This window comes from Silene latifolia, chromosome Y (genome assembly GCF_048544455.1).
Source record: "Silene latifolia isolate original U9 population chromosome Y, ASM4854445v1, whole genome shotgun sequence".
Lineage (NCBI taxonomy): Eukaryota > Viridiplantae > Streptophyta > Magnoliopsida > Caryophyllales > Caryophyllaceae > Silene > Silene latifolia.
In genome coordinates, this window is record NC_133538.1 from 429,923,288 (window position 1) to 429,940,596 (window position 17,309).

Genomic DNA, 17,309 nt, shown 5'->3' on the forward strand with positions numbered 1-17,309 from the left:
ACGCATCATTATAAAATGAATGAGTTAGAGATTAAAATCTCTTTCCATAAAGTTAAGATGAAACCTGTTCAAAATAGGTATTTTAAAAGGATATGATGGGAACATATTTGGTTTTATCTTAATAACTTAGCAAAGCAAAATATATTTCAATTCTTGAAATGTTTCGATTGAGTAGTCAATTGCGAAACATGTGGAATTAAGTGGGAGTTGGAAATTATCATGTCAAGACATGGAATTTAGTGGGAGCAATCATCTTGTAAAAGTTTATAACTCATTACTCATTGAGAATGACGAGCTAGTACTTTCTTTCACAAAGAAGTATGTGAGTTTTCAATTCTGGATGAAAATGGACTATGATGAATCCAATCACATCATGAGATGTTGGATAGGTATTGAGATATACACATCGAATCAACGAGAAACGTAGGTTATTCATGTCAATGAAAATGGAATTACCATTAGCAGTCATGGTCGTTCATTGAACCTAAGAATGGTTGATCACATGATTATTAGTTACTAATGTTTCCGCCATTAGAATAATCATGCACATGTCCAATAATGAATCATATGCATAAGAGCATGATGAATCATTGGCAAGCCATAGAAGAATTGTCATGAATTATCGAGGAGAATCCGATGAGCGATTTCAGTGTTGGACAGAACACTCTGTTATGTGTCAAGAGGTTTCACATATCAAAATTCGAACACGCGTAAGGATTTATGAAAATCCTAAGCTTTTCAAGCTAAAAGGAGAAATAAGAAGTTTGGAAAGATACTTAGTTGAAGTAAGAACTTACTCAAAACTAATATCTCCTAATATGCTAGGACTTGTGAAAAGTGCCAGGCTAATCATCTTGACAATTGTTGCAAGACTCTACAAAACATATACCTAGTGCATTGTGAGTGGGTGGAGTACTTGACCAGTGCAAGTCAAATTATCCACCACAAAAATTCATTGGTTGTGTGATAAACAACCAGGAAGTTCTTTCAAGATAATGAACCCAAACCGAGGTTGGGAACCTGTATGTGTACTTGGTAAGGTTCATGCTATGAGAGATAACATGAATGTAAAGGAAAATGCGATAAAAGAAGTTTTGAACACATGGACAAATGGTATGTTAAAACTTCTATTGCAATCGACTAGTGTTAATACACTTACGATATGCATCACAAGGTTGTAATACGGTATTGACTACCCGAATGTGATGTCGACATTTGTCGTTTGAGTTATTATTAACTCACCTTATACTTTGTTACATCCAAACGGGTTGTAGAGACAATTGAACTCCGTTAAAGTGAACACGGATTAGCATTGTATTCGCCCATAGTTACTTGCATGAGGTGACGTCTCGAAGTGATGCGATTGATGGCAAGTTCAAGTGCCATGAAGTCATATGAGAATGAATAGTCGATCACATAGGCAGACTGTTAGGAACACTACTTTGTCGGGCCTTATGACCGCTTATAGAGTTCTGGCAAATTTATATAGCCTGGTCGTGGCGAGAGCTACTATAGTATTCTACTGAGTCGATTCTTTTGACTAAAGACTATTCGCCTAAGATGGCACCGTTTCAGATTAACTTTGATTTGTGTTACTACGACCTTCGTAAATGGGGTCAAATGGGCATATTTTGGGTTATGATGGCTATGGCTAGTCGAAGGGAATGAGTGCGATAGGAATTGTCCACCCCTAGTCAGGGTTATAACAATATCTCAGGGCCACTCGAGGAGTAATGAACTGGAAATGCGTGGCCACGCTCGGAAGATATCTATTGTAGATAAATCCGGTCAATCAGTTATTCTCCAGATCGAGGAAACCACTCTCGATATGATCACTTGCAAGTACGACTAGAAAGACACCTTGCATTGAGTGGGAGATAGTAATAGGACAAGAGAATTGGTGACGCACACTTGTCGAGGACAAGTGGGAGATTGTTGGAATATGTGTCCTCCGACAATGATGCGATCACAACTGTTGATCATGATGATCACATGTTTAAGTCTCATTCTAAAGAATACAATTGGGAAGTAATATTTTACTGTCAACTGGTCCACACATATCGGTAATGATTGGCTGACTAGAGTTTGACATTACTATCGTGAGACGGTGGTGATCAGTTGATCCCCTTAGGTCATACCTAAAGGGTAACACTTTTAATTGATTATATAATTGATCGTATGACGATACGGGTTAATTAAATTACTTAAAATTGACGGACGATTTTGGAAGTAATATTTGCGTATCTCATTATAATTTGATTAAATAATATACGGTCTAAGTGATCGAATTGTTTTATTACTTAGATGAAATTATTGTTTAACGAAACAATTGCATTAGAATGAATAATTTATTATAAATACAAGACGTTGTGATTTATAATTGGTAAAATATTTTGGTACAAGTAATTATGAATTACTAAGTCAATTTTGTATATGACGTATTTTTATTAATGCGTTGATTTTTAATATGTTAAAAATACATAACAATTTTACATGACATGTGACATGTGACAAATTGACAAAGATAAAATGGAATCCATTTTATCTCTAAATGGACCGAATTAGTGGGGTGTTTTAGGAAATTGATATGTTATTAACTAAGTGGTAAACATAATCATATTTGCCTAAACCTAGCCATGCAAACCTAGTTCCTCTTGTGAAGAGCACCTTGCTCATGCATTGGCCCTAAGAACTCCCCCTCCTACCCAGTTTTATGAAGAGAAAACTATTGTTTTTTCTCTTTAATTTTTACCTTATACACTACCAAAATATTAGGGTATTCATTCATTCTTACATCCATCTAAAATAAGAGTTTTTAGAGAGATAAAATTCTTCCTCTTTCTCCCTTCTCTTAGCCGAAATATTAAGAGAACAAAATAATATTTTGGTCAATTTTATTTAAATTAATATTGTTCTCGTAATAATAATATTAATTTTATTAAGAGATTACCTTGGGTATTGGGAGGGATTCTACACTTGAATCCTTATTCATCCAATATTTGGAGAGCTCAAGAACAAGTGAGTAGGAGAACTCACTTGTGCAGATAAATCCGAAATATCAATGTAAGGGTTGATGATTTCTTTCTTATTTTTATTATTGTTTGCATGCATAAGATCAATGTTTAATTTTATGACTAAATTAAATCGTCACATATATGAATATGTCAAGTAATGAGATATAGATTTCTAACAATCACAACCAGTAGGAACCCCTATTACTAACAACCATAACCACAACAAACCTACGGATGATAATGATGACTTACTGATCGGGTCCATTTCGTGTTCACAATTAAGCATATGTGGTCGTTGGTCAATGGTCGATACAAAACACAATTTATACTTCACAAACAACTCTACAATTAGTAAAGAGGCAAGTAAAGGTCGGATCCCAAGGGACGGGTATTGAAATGAGAATTCTATTGTAACTAGTGGTGTCTAAGGGGTGTCACAATTTGGGTTGATGTAGAAGGTTACTAAACTAAAATAGCAATGAAAATAAACTAACAAGGTAAATAAAATAAGGGGTGTAAACAATTGATTAAAAGCACTAGGGTGTCATGGGTTCATAGGGGAATCATGGGATATGATCATACAAACATGTTCTCAAATTATAAGCAAGCAATTATTGTTGTGATGGATTGAGTTGGGTTATATCTTACAATCCTAGGAAAGTTTGGGTCCCGGAGCCGAATCGATTAGATTGTACAACACCTACAAGTCGACTTAATCTTTCCTACTCAACACATGCATGGTCTAACAAGACTCGAGTTGGGTTATGTCTTACAAGTCAAGTTGAAAGGATAGAAGATGATAGTAAATGCAAGGATTCATAGGCTTAGCATTTCATCAAATATAACATGTGCATGTATTAAGATCAAAACAAGCAAGCAAATAAGATATGAAAGCATATCAATTTAAGCATGAATCATTCCCCATGTTGGTTTCCCCTAATCACCCATTAAACCCTAGCTAAGAGACTACTCACTCATTATCATATTGATCATGCTAGAAAGGTTGTCAATCATACTAACATAATGAAACATGATGAATAAATGAAAGTAATTAGCAATAATTAAAAAGGGATTAATAGATTATACCTACTAATGATTCCAATAATAAAGCAAGAATAATAGAAGTACTTGAATCCTAGATTGAGAGGTTGTCAATCTCCCAATAATAACCCAAATAATCTTCAATTACCCAAAATAAAGTAAGAACAAGAGAGAGATTAAAGAACTAAAACTTGGATTAAAACTTGATTAATATTTGATTACAATATTGAAGAGAGATTTGATTAATATTAACTACACTAATTATTGATAAGAAGAACATGCTCCTCTAATTAGACTAATGGGGTATTTATAGTGAAAATTAGGGAGGATGCATTAGGGTTAACTAAGGGCTAAACTAGTAATTACACTTTTTAAGTTGAGCAAGGAGACTCCGGTATTCTCCGAGAGAAGGGCTTCTCTTATCGTGGCTTGAAGAATGAAAACGTCTTTGTCATCGAAATCCGTGCGGATGGGAGTCGGGACGGCCGGATCTGGGCTGAGGAATCCGAGCGGATCCTTGGGCAAGACGCTCGGATTGGCGAGGGGGAATCCGAGCGGATTCCTTTGCGGGACGCTCGGATTGGGCTTGGGCGGACGGACGGATTGTGTACAATCCGTTCGGATTGTCTGGCAGCATCTTTTCTTCTTCTTTTCTTCCCTTTTCTTCATGAATTCCTTGGGGATTTCCTTGGGGACTCAAGGATCCTTTCTCAACTATGCTCTTCTACTATGCTATGTACAAAGGCCTTCTAGTCTTGTCTCTCCTTGATGCTTGGTCATTGAATACAATCAATTTAGCCTCGTTTTGCCATGAAAATGCAAGATTCTTACTCCTTTCCTACCAAGGGATCAAAATCTCAAAGAATATGCAAAACAAAGAACTAAAGATAAGAAATGACCCAAATAGGCACGAAAAAGCATGAAAACAATGGTAATTCGGGGGCTAAATATGCGCCAATTATGGTCACATCAAATATCCCCAAACCGAACCTTTGCTCGTCCCGAGTAAAGAGGTGACAAAGACTAGGACCAATACTAACCTAAACTAATAATAATAGCCGATATGAGACAATTAGCGGGTCTCACTCCGCCCCTTCAACTCACAACAAGACAACCATGAGGTAGGATGCCTTCTTGCAAGGCAAGGTGGGTCTTGCAAAAATGGCGACACATCCAAACATTAAGCACACAAAAATCACATAATGGATGCATCTACAAAAAGAATAGCCACTTTCCTCATCTAAGTGGCGGAAATTATCTACAAGGGAAGCAATTCAAGGGTACACAATCCTTCATAGATGCAATTTGTTCAAACTACTAAGCTTAGAAGGATACCAATAAATCACCTCCAAAAGGTGTCAAGCTAGGGTACCTTTGTCCTCAATCGTTAAATGCTTTTGTCAAGAGTAGACTCCCTATGGTGTTAGAAACACTGGAGGATCGCGGAATTCCCCCTCTTGCCTAGACAAGAAGAAGGGTCGTCCCCTCTCTACCATGCACAAAAATGGATACGATGGATAAAGGGATCGATAGATATTTGAGTTTCACTTTGGGAGTTTGCTTTTATTTTTGTTTTCACCCCAATTTCATTGGCATTTGACATTTGAGAACACTTTCTTTGCCATTTCTTTTGATTTTTGGCATTTCAATACTTGACAACTTTTTGAATTTATTTTTTTGTTCATTTTCAAAGTCACCCCAATTAGTAACGAGGGTGCCTTGTATTTGAAGCTTTAGGAGTTCTATTTTGCTCCTCTTTTCTTTTGATGCATTTTTGCAAACTTTCTTTCATTTTTCATTTCATTGGACTCAAATTGATTTCTTTTTGTGCCCATTCCCTTTGATGACAAAAATGTGGTAGAACATGGATGAATGATAGAAGTATGCATGGTTTCAAGGGTCACCTTAGAATAAACGGTAGCCAAGGAGTTATCACACCACAAGGTACTCTTGACTAGGCCTTAAACCATGGGTCAAAGGATACTAGCATGACACATCCTAGGGTGTTTTACAAGTATTCTAACAAGCAAAGTCTTAAGAATAAAAAGCATCTACTAGGGCCTATATACACTTGTCAAGCTTCCCAAGTAGACGGTTTCGCAAAATTTTTCTAACCATGCAACTACATGCCATGATGCAACTAGCATATAAACATCCTAATGCAAATGATTCTACCAACTAATATGCCAAATAAACTAAATGCAATCCTAAGTTCACATTGTTTTTACCGCATCAATCAAAATAAAGCCACATAGTCATTAACATAAAGAGGAAAAAGGAGATTGGAAAGATCATACCATGCGGTTTTCAATATCCTCATGTCTCGGATGTGGCGTAGTCAATCAAAGTGAACAAGGATAAAACAAACACAATATATACAAGACAATATATACAAAGGAAATGAACTTGTTTTTGGTTTTTCAATTTTTCAAATTTTTATGATTTTTGAAATTTTTCAATTTTTATGGTTTTTGAATAAAAGTTAAGTGTTAGAATTCCCATCCCCACACTAATATGGGCATTGTCCTCAATGGCCAAAATGATGGAAATTATGCAAAGATGATGCATGATTTCTATACTAAATGCAATTCTACACTAAGCTATACTACATGATGCATGGTTTTTGTTATGACGGAGAGGATAATTTAGATTACCTCCCGTTGTGTATGCATTAACTTCCCCAAACCGAATAAGACACTATTGCTAATGTCAAAGCATGGGTATAGTTCATGCACACACTATGCTATGCATGAAACTAGATTGTCATTTTGGATTTTCAAAAATGGGAACAATAAAGAACACCTCAATGGAACCGAGGTGTGAGTCCTTTGGTGTTGCTAGGACTAAACTAACAATGATCAAAATGAAATAAAATACAAAGAGATATAGACAAACCATGGGAGTGTAGGAGTCTCCAAGGCTAGTCTTCCATCATGCTATTATCATCACCACTTCCCTCATGAGAAGCGGTCACATTGCCACTTTCCTTGGCACTTTCTTCATCACTTTCTCCATCATCTTGCTCATCATTATCTTCACCATCTCTTTCTTCATCTCCACTTGCTTCTTCCTCAATATTATCATCAATTTCTTCACCATTTCCAACAACCTCATTGTCTTCCACCACGTCCCTTGATGCACCCGGAAATAAGGCTTCTCTATCCGCCCAACTAGGCAAAGGACAAGATGGATCAAGGAGTCCTTGCCTAGCTAGATGTAGGAGGGGAGGATATTGAGCCAAATATGCATTCTTCCGATCTTCATAAGCTTGCTTGTGCGTGGCTTGCATAAGAAGAGTGACATAGTCTTTTCCAATTTCAACTCCTTGCGGTTTGAACTCTTCATACACAAAGGGGTATGGTGGTATAACAATGGAAGAGGAGGGAGTTTCATGATCACCCTTTTGTTGTTGAATGATGTACTCGGCTTCTTCGGATAGGGGAAGTAAATAGTTGGTCCGGTGGACACTAAGACGGCAAATCTTTGCGGGTAAAGTGAATGATCGAGCCTCACTAGTAAGCCACCCATACTTGGTATCAAGGGGATTGTGAGCAACCCACTTAAACTTGTTAATCAAGATGGACATATCAATAAGATGGCCACCATCCTTAGCCTTGTACTTGCTATCCTTATTGAAATTAGGATCAAAGTGCTTGGCTAGGACCGTGACAAGGCCGCCATTAACAATAACGGTTTGACCCTTCTTCCCACTATCTACATGGAGCCATCTATCAACCAATAGCCTCAAAGAATTGTAAGGCTTGGTGTGAATTCTTCCAATATTCAAAGTTGATTCAAGGAGAATAAAATTGAGTCCCGTGAAATGATTGGTGTCTTTCCTAGCAATTATGGTATTTCCCACAACTTTGTGCCATATTATTATGCCCGGATGATGGACCAAAAGAGCACGACAAGCATGAAAATCTTCAAATTTCTTCCCGGAGATTGCCTCCCAAAGAGGCTCGGGATCATACTTCCCATATTGCTTATAAAATTTATGTTCATCACTAAGACCCAAAATTTCACCCAATTCCGGAAAGGTAATGCGTCTACTAGTGTTAGCTAGACGAAACTCAATATTTTCCCTATTCTCAACTTTTGTCACTTTTAAAGAACTTAAGAATTCCAAGACAAGAGAGGGATATGTTACTTCCTTCATTTCAAACAATTTCTTCAAACCCATGGCATTGAAAAAGACTCTTGTTTGTTCAAGAACACCCAACTTCTCTAAGGCATCTTGACATATGAATTTGGTGGATTGGATTTGTTTCATAGCAAACTTGACAAATGTATTTCTATGGGTATCGGAAATGAATGTTACCTCCGGAAAATGCAAGAGTTGATCGATTACCGGAGTAGAAGGTGATGCTTCCATAGGAATTTGTTGTTGTTGTTGCACTACCAAGTTTGGTGTTGATACCACCATTGCCAAAGCTTTCTTTGCTTGTAGAGCTTTTTGCCTTTGAGAGAGAGCCTTTGCTTTTGGTGCCTTTGTTGCCCTTGTTGCTCCCTTTGTTCTTGCCATTTGATGAACTAACCAAGTAGAGAGTCAAAACTCTTCAATTTGTAGAATGCCCAAATCGATTTTGAAGGTGAAAGGCTTTGCCTTTATGAGAACAAAAATCGATTCAAAGGTTGAAGAATTTGTTCTTGGTTTTGATTGTTAATGAAGATGGAGTGATTGATTTGTTGTTTGAAAGATGGTTTGATTTGATTTTGGTGGATTTTGTTGAGGTTTTTTTGTTTTTGAGATGGAGAGGATGAGGGTTTTGATGTTGTGGGTAGTGTTTATGAATGAATGAATGAATGAATGAATGAAAGTGGGATGGGTATTTAAAGAACTCGGCAATTTCAAAACGCAGGGACAATCCGTGCGGATTTGGGCGCAATCCGTGCGGATTCTACAGCTTCAAAATTTTCAAAATCCCGCCTAGAGACGGGCGGATTCTGGGGAATCCGCTCGGATTCTTCTGAGATGGGACGGGCGGATTTCGTGCAGGACGGACGGATTTCGGTCCGAGAGATTTTTCTTTGTTTTTCTTCGACTTTGAGACGGGCGTCTTTTTCAAAAGACGGACGGATTCTGTGAGACGGACGTCTTTCCAGAAATCCGCTCGGATTCTTTGACAGTCAAGAAATTTGCAATTTCAACACAGCCCAAGACGGGCGTCTTCTTAGCAGGACGCTCGGATCTTCTTCAGACGGGCGGATTCTCAGGAATCCGCTCGGATTGGTCCTTGTGTACACGGATTCAGTTCCATCCGTGCACAAATGCATTCCCTTATCATTCTTTCTTTCTTTCTTTTAAATCTTGTGTTCTTCATTGTGGGGGCACTACTAAGGCATGAATAGCCTAGGCAATTGCCATCCCCACACTAAGGTAAAGCACTACACATCAATTAAAATTATTAGTCCCTCCCTCACTTCTCTCTTATATGACAATTATTTTGATCAAAGTAAAAATAAATCCAAAAATGACAAAAATTCAATACAAAAATTGAAATGTAAGTTAGGGAGTTAGAAATATTTACAAGTGGTGGTTTAGGGAGGACTCCACCAAACTCTCATTCTTGATGAGATGTCAAGGGGGCATGTTCAAGGTGTTGTTGATGTTGCTCAACACCTTGAAGAAGTAATCAAAAGCTTGTTCATTGTTATGGTAGAGGTCCTCAATAGACCGTGGCTCTTGTTGTTGATCATGATCGATGGCATGCCCAATGTAGGGATTAAAGATCCCTTCAAATTCGTCGTCCCAAAGACCACAAAATTCATTGAGTTGATCATTGAAAATCTCTTGCTTAGATGGAGACAACTCTCCCAATTTCTTCTCTTGGCCAATGAGGCCATCATCTTCTTCCTTGGTTGATTTTGATGAGCTTTGCAAGCTCTCCTTGTCACAATTCACTTGCTCTTTGAATGGAGCATCTTCAACTTTCTTCCTCCATTGGAGTTCCGATTTCTTCCTTTCATCCTTCCGGCTATAATGATCAATCATAAAACATGGCTCATGCAAACGAGGAGCTCTCATGGTTTTGTCAAGATTAAAAGTTATGCTTTCATCTCCCACTTCTAGACTGAGCTCTCCATGTTTCACATCAATCACCGCACCCGCGGTGTGTAGGAAAGGTCTTCCTAAGATGATTGGAATGTTGGAATCTTCCTCCATATCAACAATGACAAAGTCCACCGGGATGAAAAACTTCCCAATTCGCACGGGGACATCTTCCCATATCCCTAATGGTGTCTTCGTCGATCTATCGGCCATTTGAAGAGTGATATTGGTGCATTTAAGCTCTCCCATTCCCAACCTTTTACTCACCGAGTACGGCATGACACTCACACTAGCCCCTAGATCACATAAGGCTTTGTTGATCGTTGTGTCGCCAATGGTACACGGTATTGAGAAGCTTCCCGGATCCTTTAACTTTGGAGGTGAACTTCCTTGAAGTATTGCACTACTCACCTTAGTGAAGGCGATAGTCTCAAGTTTCCGGATCGACTTCTTCTTTGTGAGGATATCTTTCATGTACTTTGCATAGGCCGGAACGTGATTGATTAATTCCGTGAAAGGAATTGAGACTTCTAAGTTCTTCACAATTTCCATGAACTTTCCAAGTTGATCATCAAATTTGGGCTTGGCTTGACGACTTGGAAAAGGAAGTCTAATCACAATGGGCTCCTTCTCTTTGGCTTTGTCTTCATTTTCCTTTGAACTTTCTTCCTTTGATGATTCCCCTTCTTTGGGACCTTGCACCACAACTTCATTCTCATTAGCTCTCACAACTTCATCCTCAACTTGCTTCTTCGGTGCTTCATATCTTGTACCACTTCTCAAGTGAATGGCACTAACCGTTTCATGTCTAGGGGGATTACTTTGAGGTGGTAATTGCCCCTTTTGTCTTTGTGAGCTTGAAGATGCTAGTTGGGTCAATTGTGTTTCCAACATCTTGGTGTGAGCTAGAATGTTGTTGATGGTGGTGTCTTTTGCTTGGCTATCTTTTTGCATTTGGGTGAAAAATTCTTGTTGATTCTTTTGCATTTGGAGGACCGCTTTTTGGACATCAAAACCTTGGTCATTGTGGTGATTGTATGGATTTTGATTTTGGTAGCCTTGGTTTTGATTGTAAAAGGGTCTTTGATTTTGATTTCTCATGGGTGGTGGAGTGTATGTTGTTTGAGGGTTTTGAACATTTTGGCTTTTGTATGAGAGATTTGGATGGAACTTGGTGTTTTCATTGTAAAAATTTGAATAAGGGGTACCACTTTTGTAAGCTTGGAAAGCATTAACTTGTTCGGTTGTTCCCCTACATTCACTTGAGTCATGACCCAAGGTTCCACAATTCTCACATATCCCGCTTGGGATTGATGAGGATGCCGTCATGGCATTGACATGATGCTTTGATGATTTTGAGTTTTCCTCAAGTCTAGCCATAGCTTGTTCAAACTTCAAGTTGATTGTGTCAATGTGAGCACTAAGTTGAGCACCCAATTGAGTAACGGTGTCCACTTCATACTTTCCTCCTCTAGTAGCCTTGCGAGGCCTACTATATTGTGAATTATGGACCGCCATTTCCTCAATCTTGTTCCATGTTTGATTGTCATCAACTTCGGTGAACATTCCATTTGATCCCATATTGAGAATGTTCCTTGAATCTTCATATAAACCATTCCAAAATTGTTGCACCAAAAACCATTCGCTAAGTCCATGGTGAGGACATGAGCGACAAATACCTTTGAACCGCTCCCAAGCTTCATACAAAGATTCTTCATCCCTTTGCTTAAAACCCGTAATTTGAGCTCTTAGCATATTAGTCTTTTCCGGTGGGTAGAAATTTTTGTAGAAAGCTAGAGCTAGCTTCTTCCAAGAATCTATTCCAAGGGTGGCCTTATCAAGGCCCTTCAACCATTGCTTTGCGGTGCCGATTAACGAAAAAGGAAATAAGACCCATCTTATTTGGTCTTGAGTCACGCCCGTTTGAGAGATAGCTTCACAATAATCGCAAAAGGTTTCCATATGAGAATGAGGGTCCTCACTAGGCATTCCCCCGAATTGGCTCCTCTCAACTAGTTGAATGAAGGCGGACTTGGCAATAAAATTACCGGTGAGATGTTGTGGGGTAGGAGTACCATTTGGTAGATCCTCCTCGGTGGGTATAGAGTGTGATGAGAATTTAGGCATTGTAGGTGGATTTTGTGTGGTATTGTTTAATGGGTTCTCTTCTCCTTCTATTGCGAAAGGATTGACAAACTCACTAGTGGGTTGAACAACTTCACCAACACCTCCCAAATTCCTCCTAACAAGTCTCCTATTATTCGTCAAGGTTCTTTCGATTTCACGGTCAAAAGGTAACAAATCTCTTTGTAACCTTCTAGACATGCAAAATATCAAACAACTCGAAAACAATTAGAACAAACCTTGAGGAGTTTTACTTCCCCAATGTGAAAAAGACACAACTAAAAACAATAAAAGAAATCTTAAATCAATTAAACACCGTCCCCGGCAACAGCGCCATTTTTGATCGGGTCCATTTCGTGTTCACAATTAAGCATATGTGGTCGTTGGTCAATGGTCGATACAAAACACAATTTATACTTCACAAACAACTCTACAATTAGTAAAGAGGCAAGTAAAGGTCGGATCCCAAGGGACGGGTATTGAAATGAGAATTCTATTGTAACTAGTGGTGTCTAAGGGGTGTCACAATTTGAGTTGATGTAGAAGGTTACTAAACTAAAATAGCAATGAAAATAAACTAACAAGGTAAATAAAATAAGGGGTGTAAACAATTGATTAAAAGCACTAGGGTGTCATGGGTTCATAGGGGAATCATGGGATATGATCATACAAACATGTTCTCAAATTATAAGCAAGCAATTATTGTTGTGATGGATTGAGTTGGGTTATATCTTACAATCCTAGGAAAGTTTGGGTCCCAGAGCCGAATCGATTAGATTGTACAACACCTACAAGTCGACTTAATCTTTCCTACTCAACACATGCATGGTCTAACAAGACTCGAGTTGGGTTATGTCTTACAAGTCAAGTTGAAAGGATAGAAGATGATAGTAAATGCAAGGATTCATAGGCTTAGCATTTCATCAAATATAACATGTGCATGTATTAAGATCAAAACAAGCAAGCAAATAAGATATGAAAGCATATCAATTTAAGCATGAATCATTCCCCATGTTGGTTTCCCCTAATCACCCATTAAACCCTAGCTAAGAGACTACTCACTCATTATCATATTGATCATGCTAAAAAGGTTGTCAATCATACTAACATAATGAAACATGATGAATAAATGAAAGTAATTAGCAATAATTAAAAAGGGATTAAGAGATTATACCTACTAATGATTCCAATAATAAAGCAAGAATAATAGAAGTACTTGAATCCTAGATTGAGAGGTTGGCAATCTCCCAATAATAACCCAAATAATCTTCAATTACCCAAAATAAAGTAAGAACAAGAGAGAGATTAAAGAACTAAAACTTGGATTAAAACTTGATTAATATTTGATTACAATATTGAAGAGAGATTTGATTAATATTAACTACACTAATTATTGATAAGAAGAACATGCTCCTCTAATTAGACTAATGGGGTATTTATAGTGAAAATTAGGGAGGATGCATTAGGGTTAACTAAGGGCTAAACTAGTAATTACACTATTTAAGTTGAGCAAGGAGACTCCGGTATTCTCCGAGAGAAGGGCTTCTCTTATCGTGGCTTGAAGAATGAAAACGTCTTTGTCATCAAATCCGTGCGGATGGGAGTCGGGACGGCCGGATTTGGGCTGAGGAATCCGAGCGGATCCTTGGGCAAGACGCTCGGATTGGCGAGGGGGAATCCGAGCGGATTCCTTTGCGGGACGCTCGGATTGGGCTTGGGCGGACGAACGGATTGTGTACAATCCGTTCGGATTGTCTGGCAGCATCTTTTCTTCTTCTTTTCTTACCTTTTCTTCATGAATTCCTTGGGGATTTCCTTGGGGACTCAAGGATCCTTTCTCAACTATGCTCTTCTACTATGCTATGTACAAAGGCCTTCTAGTCTTGTCTCTCCTTGATGCTTGGTCATTGAATACAATCAATTTAGCCTCGTTTTGCCATGAAAATGCAAGATTCTTACTCCTTTCCTACCAAGGGATCAAAATCTCAAAGAATATGCAAAACAAAGAACTAAAGATAAGAAATGACCCAAATAGGCACTAAAAAGCATGAAAACAATGGTAATTCGGGGGCTAAATATGCGCCAATTATGGTCACATCACTTACCTATGCTTGACATTCCAGCAACAAGACCGTGACCCGACTCGAGCCTCGGTCCCCAGGGTGTCTCTAAGTGTGAGGGAGCCCAAAAAGGTTGAAAGATGGTGAGGGATAAGAAGTGTCGTCGATCTAGGTTTAGGAGAAATGAAATTAAAAACTGATTTGGGTTTAGAACTTCATAATTTATATCCTAATGCTGAACCCGCCATACTCGATCGAGTACAGAACCTATTTGATCGAGTGGCCTCTACTCGATCGAGTCACAAGACTACTCGATTGAGTGGTCTACGCTATATCGAGTTCCCATTTCCCATGATCACTAAGTTCCAAGTCCGTTTGTATGAAAGGTTCCAAGAGGTCAACCACGTATCTAAGATCAGTTAATAGGCAGTCAATGGGTCTCTAACAGGACGGGTATTACAATTATCGCAGGGTGTCACAGTTTGTATCAGAGCCTATGTTGTTCTCGACGCACACACGTGTACCCCAAACTTAAATTCGAACTTGACCTTGAATAATGAATGAGAGATGGATAGACTTAAGGACCTAAGGTGGTAGTCTGTAGTGTGTTTGCTCTTTGTTAGGTTCTAACATGTATGTTAATTGTCAATAATTGGTTCTTATACTCTTGGATCGACAAACCATGAGCTTACCCATGTGGCGATCAAGTCTTGGTGCCTATTACCGAAACTTGAAGATTTGATCAACCTTTTGAATAATGCTTCTACTTCCTCGAAGATATTCCTCGTTTTTAGTGCACCTTGCCTTACTCTTTACTTCTTGATGCTTATTCCTCTTCTAAAGTCTCCTTTGTTTTACCTTGGAAGTTAGTTTGGTACCCACCCGACCTATCCTTCGTTTCTAGTTTCTCCTTCCATAACACGTTGTATATGGATCTCTTTCTCTTGAAGAATATTTCTACCCTTCCCAAAGATTCCTTCCTCTCTCGAAGTACCTTGTCTTATCCTTTCATCCTTGTTCTTCTTTACCATTCGAAACTCTTCTCTCATATCCTGGAAGCTGCCTTTGCATCTTTTCTTCTTATAAGACTACTCATGGACACCTTCATTTTGTTTTATGGAACGTTAACCTTGGTTGGATAATTTTGGCCTTCGGGGAGATTGTTTGTGGTTGACCCCAACCCTTGTTTTGAGAAATCTTTGATAACCCTATGGTTTTAAAACTTCGAGGTTGTGTCGAGTACTTGAGATGATGGGATGATGTTATAGTTGAGTGTAGTTCCGCTTTTGGGAATCCATTATAGGTAAAAGGATAGAGGGACTCGAGATCCTATTGATTTTTCAAACTTGGGTGATTATTTGGAGAAACCGAGTAGGATGACGTTGTTATTTGAGATTTGAGTGTGTGGTGCTTCCAGGTTCCATAGACCTTCCCTCCTCTTTGACCATAAACCTCATCGTTCATACCTTTTTATTCGTTTCGTTGTGCTTCTTCTGTGGGAATGACCTAGTGGCTTATTATATTCTATGCTTGTTAACCTCCTTAGCGACTCTATCTCGGCTTTCTACCCGTAAAAGTTCAACCTAGTCCTTTTGTTGGTTGAGTTTGAATTTCATTATCGTGCTTTGTAATTGTGATGTCTGAGTTGCTTTCCATTTTGTGCAATTTCTAACCAGTTTGAGTTACCATTTTGGGTTCATTGTTAAAATTTTGTGTTACTTTGATAAAACTTTACTTATTTTAAAGGTTTGCAAATGAAAGTTTGCTTTCAATTTGGTATGTTCTTAAAAAAATTTGATTCCTTGTCTAAGTTTAATGTTATATTTTCAAAAACTTGACTTCTTTTAGTGTTTGAAAATGGATCTTTTACTTTCAATCTGGCCATTTTCAAAAGAAAATCTAAGTGGATTATCATTTTCATTTGGTTTTGACGTTGATGGATGTTATGACTCATTATTGGAGACGTCTAATAACTTGTTCTACGCTTATCGGCGAATAATTTTGTATTTGAGCTTGTCTTTGACTTGGAAAGTTTGTGTTCTTGTGTGCACAACAAGAGCTATTTCGTTCCATGAAAGGAGACTTACACCCTTGAAAAAAAAAACTCTTCTTAAAGGTTTTTGGAAGAATTACGATATTCGTTCTTGTAAAGGTTTTGGTTGTCGAATTCAAAAGGACCCGACTTTATCTTTTTAACTTTTCATTTTCTACTTTCAAGTTTCGAGGGCGAAACTTTTTAAAAGTGGGAGATGATTGTAACACCCGCTCTTTTCGCAAAATAGTTTTAAAGTATTCTAATCGCTTTATTTAAATTATTATATTTTTGAAGGCCAATTTCTATGAAAATATACTTTAGTCGTATACTAATAATAATGATAATAATTTGCGTCTTGAGTTTATAATAGACTTGAGATGTGTTTTCTAGTGAAAAATTGACTTAAATTGTGAAATAATATGATTATGGACCAACCACTCACCTTGTTCTCTCCACCTAACCCCTTATCCTAAACCCTACCATCACTTTTTCGACAAAAATCTCAGCATACTATTCAACCACCAAAACATATCTCAACCACTATTTTTACACAAATCTATCTTACAAGCTTCAAAACTCCATAACTCCCTCATTTCTCATCCGAATCAAGTGTTTTTCACGCGAAAATCTTCCTCTTTCTGCCCTCCATCTTTCTAGGTAAGAAAGGAACCGACTTTCTTCCTTTGTTATGACTGCCGCCCCATTATCCACTCGATACCCATTTTCTATTTCAATTCTTAGTCTTAATTTGTGTTTTCTTATGTTTAGGAGAAGGATTTGTTGACTCGGAAGTGGATTCATACGAGATTGACGATTCTCTTGAAGATTAGAAGGATAATATGGTAACGGTGATAGGTTACTCGACATTTATGTCAAAATCGTGTGTTTTAATTGTTATAGATTAGTCTCTTGGTTGTGAAAGTTCGAAACTTACATGTTTTTTTACATGTTCCTTGCTTGGTAGTTTGATGTGTGAAGTTGTC

The 17,309-nt window shown here is 38.0% G+C and overlaps 1 non-coding gene across 1 annotated transcript; it reads left to right on the forward strand.

Moving 5' to 3' along the window:
- The first annotated feature begins 11,755 nt into the window (after positions 1-11,755).
- On the forward strand, positions 11,756-11,862 carry LOC141637006 (small nucleolar RNA R71). The gene has a single exon (XR_012541571.1). It is a non-coding gene; the product is annotated as a small nucleolar RNA R71 (small nucleolar RNA).
- The last annotated feature ends 5,447 nt before the right edge of the window (positions 11,863-17,309 follow it).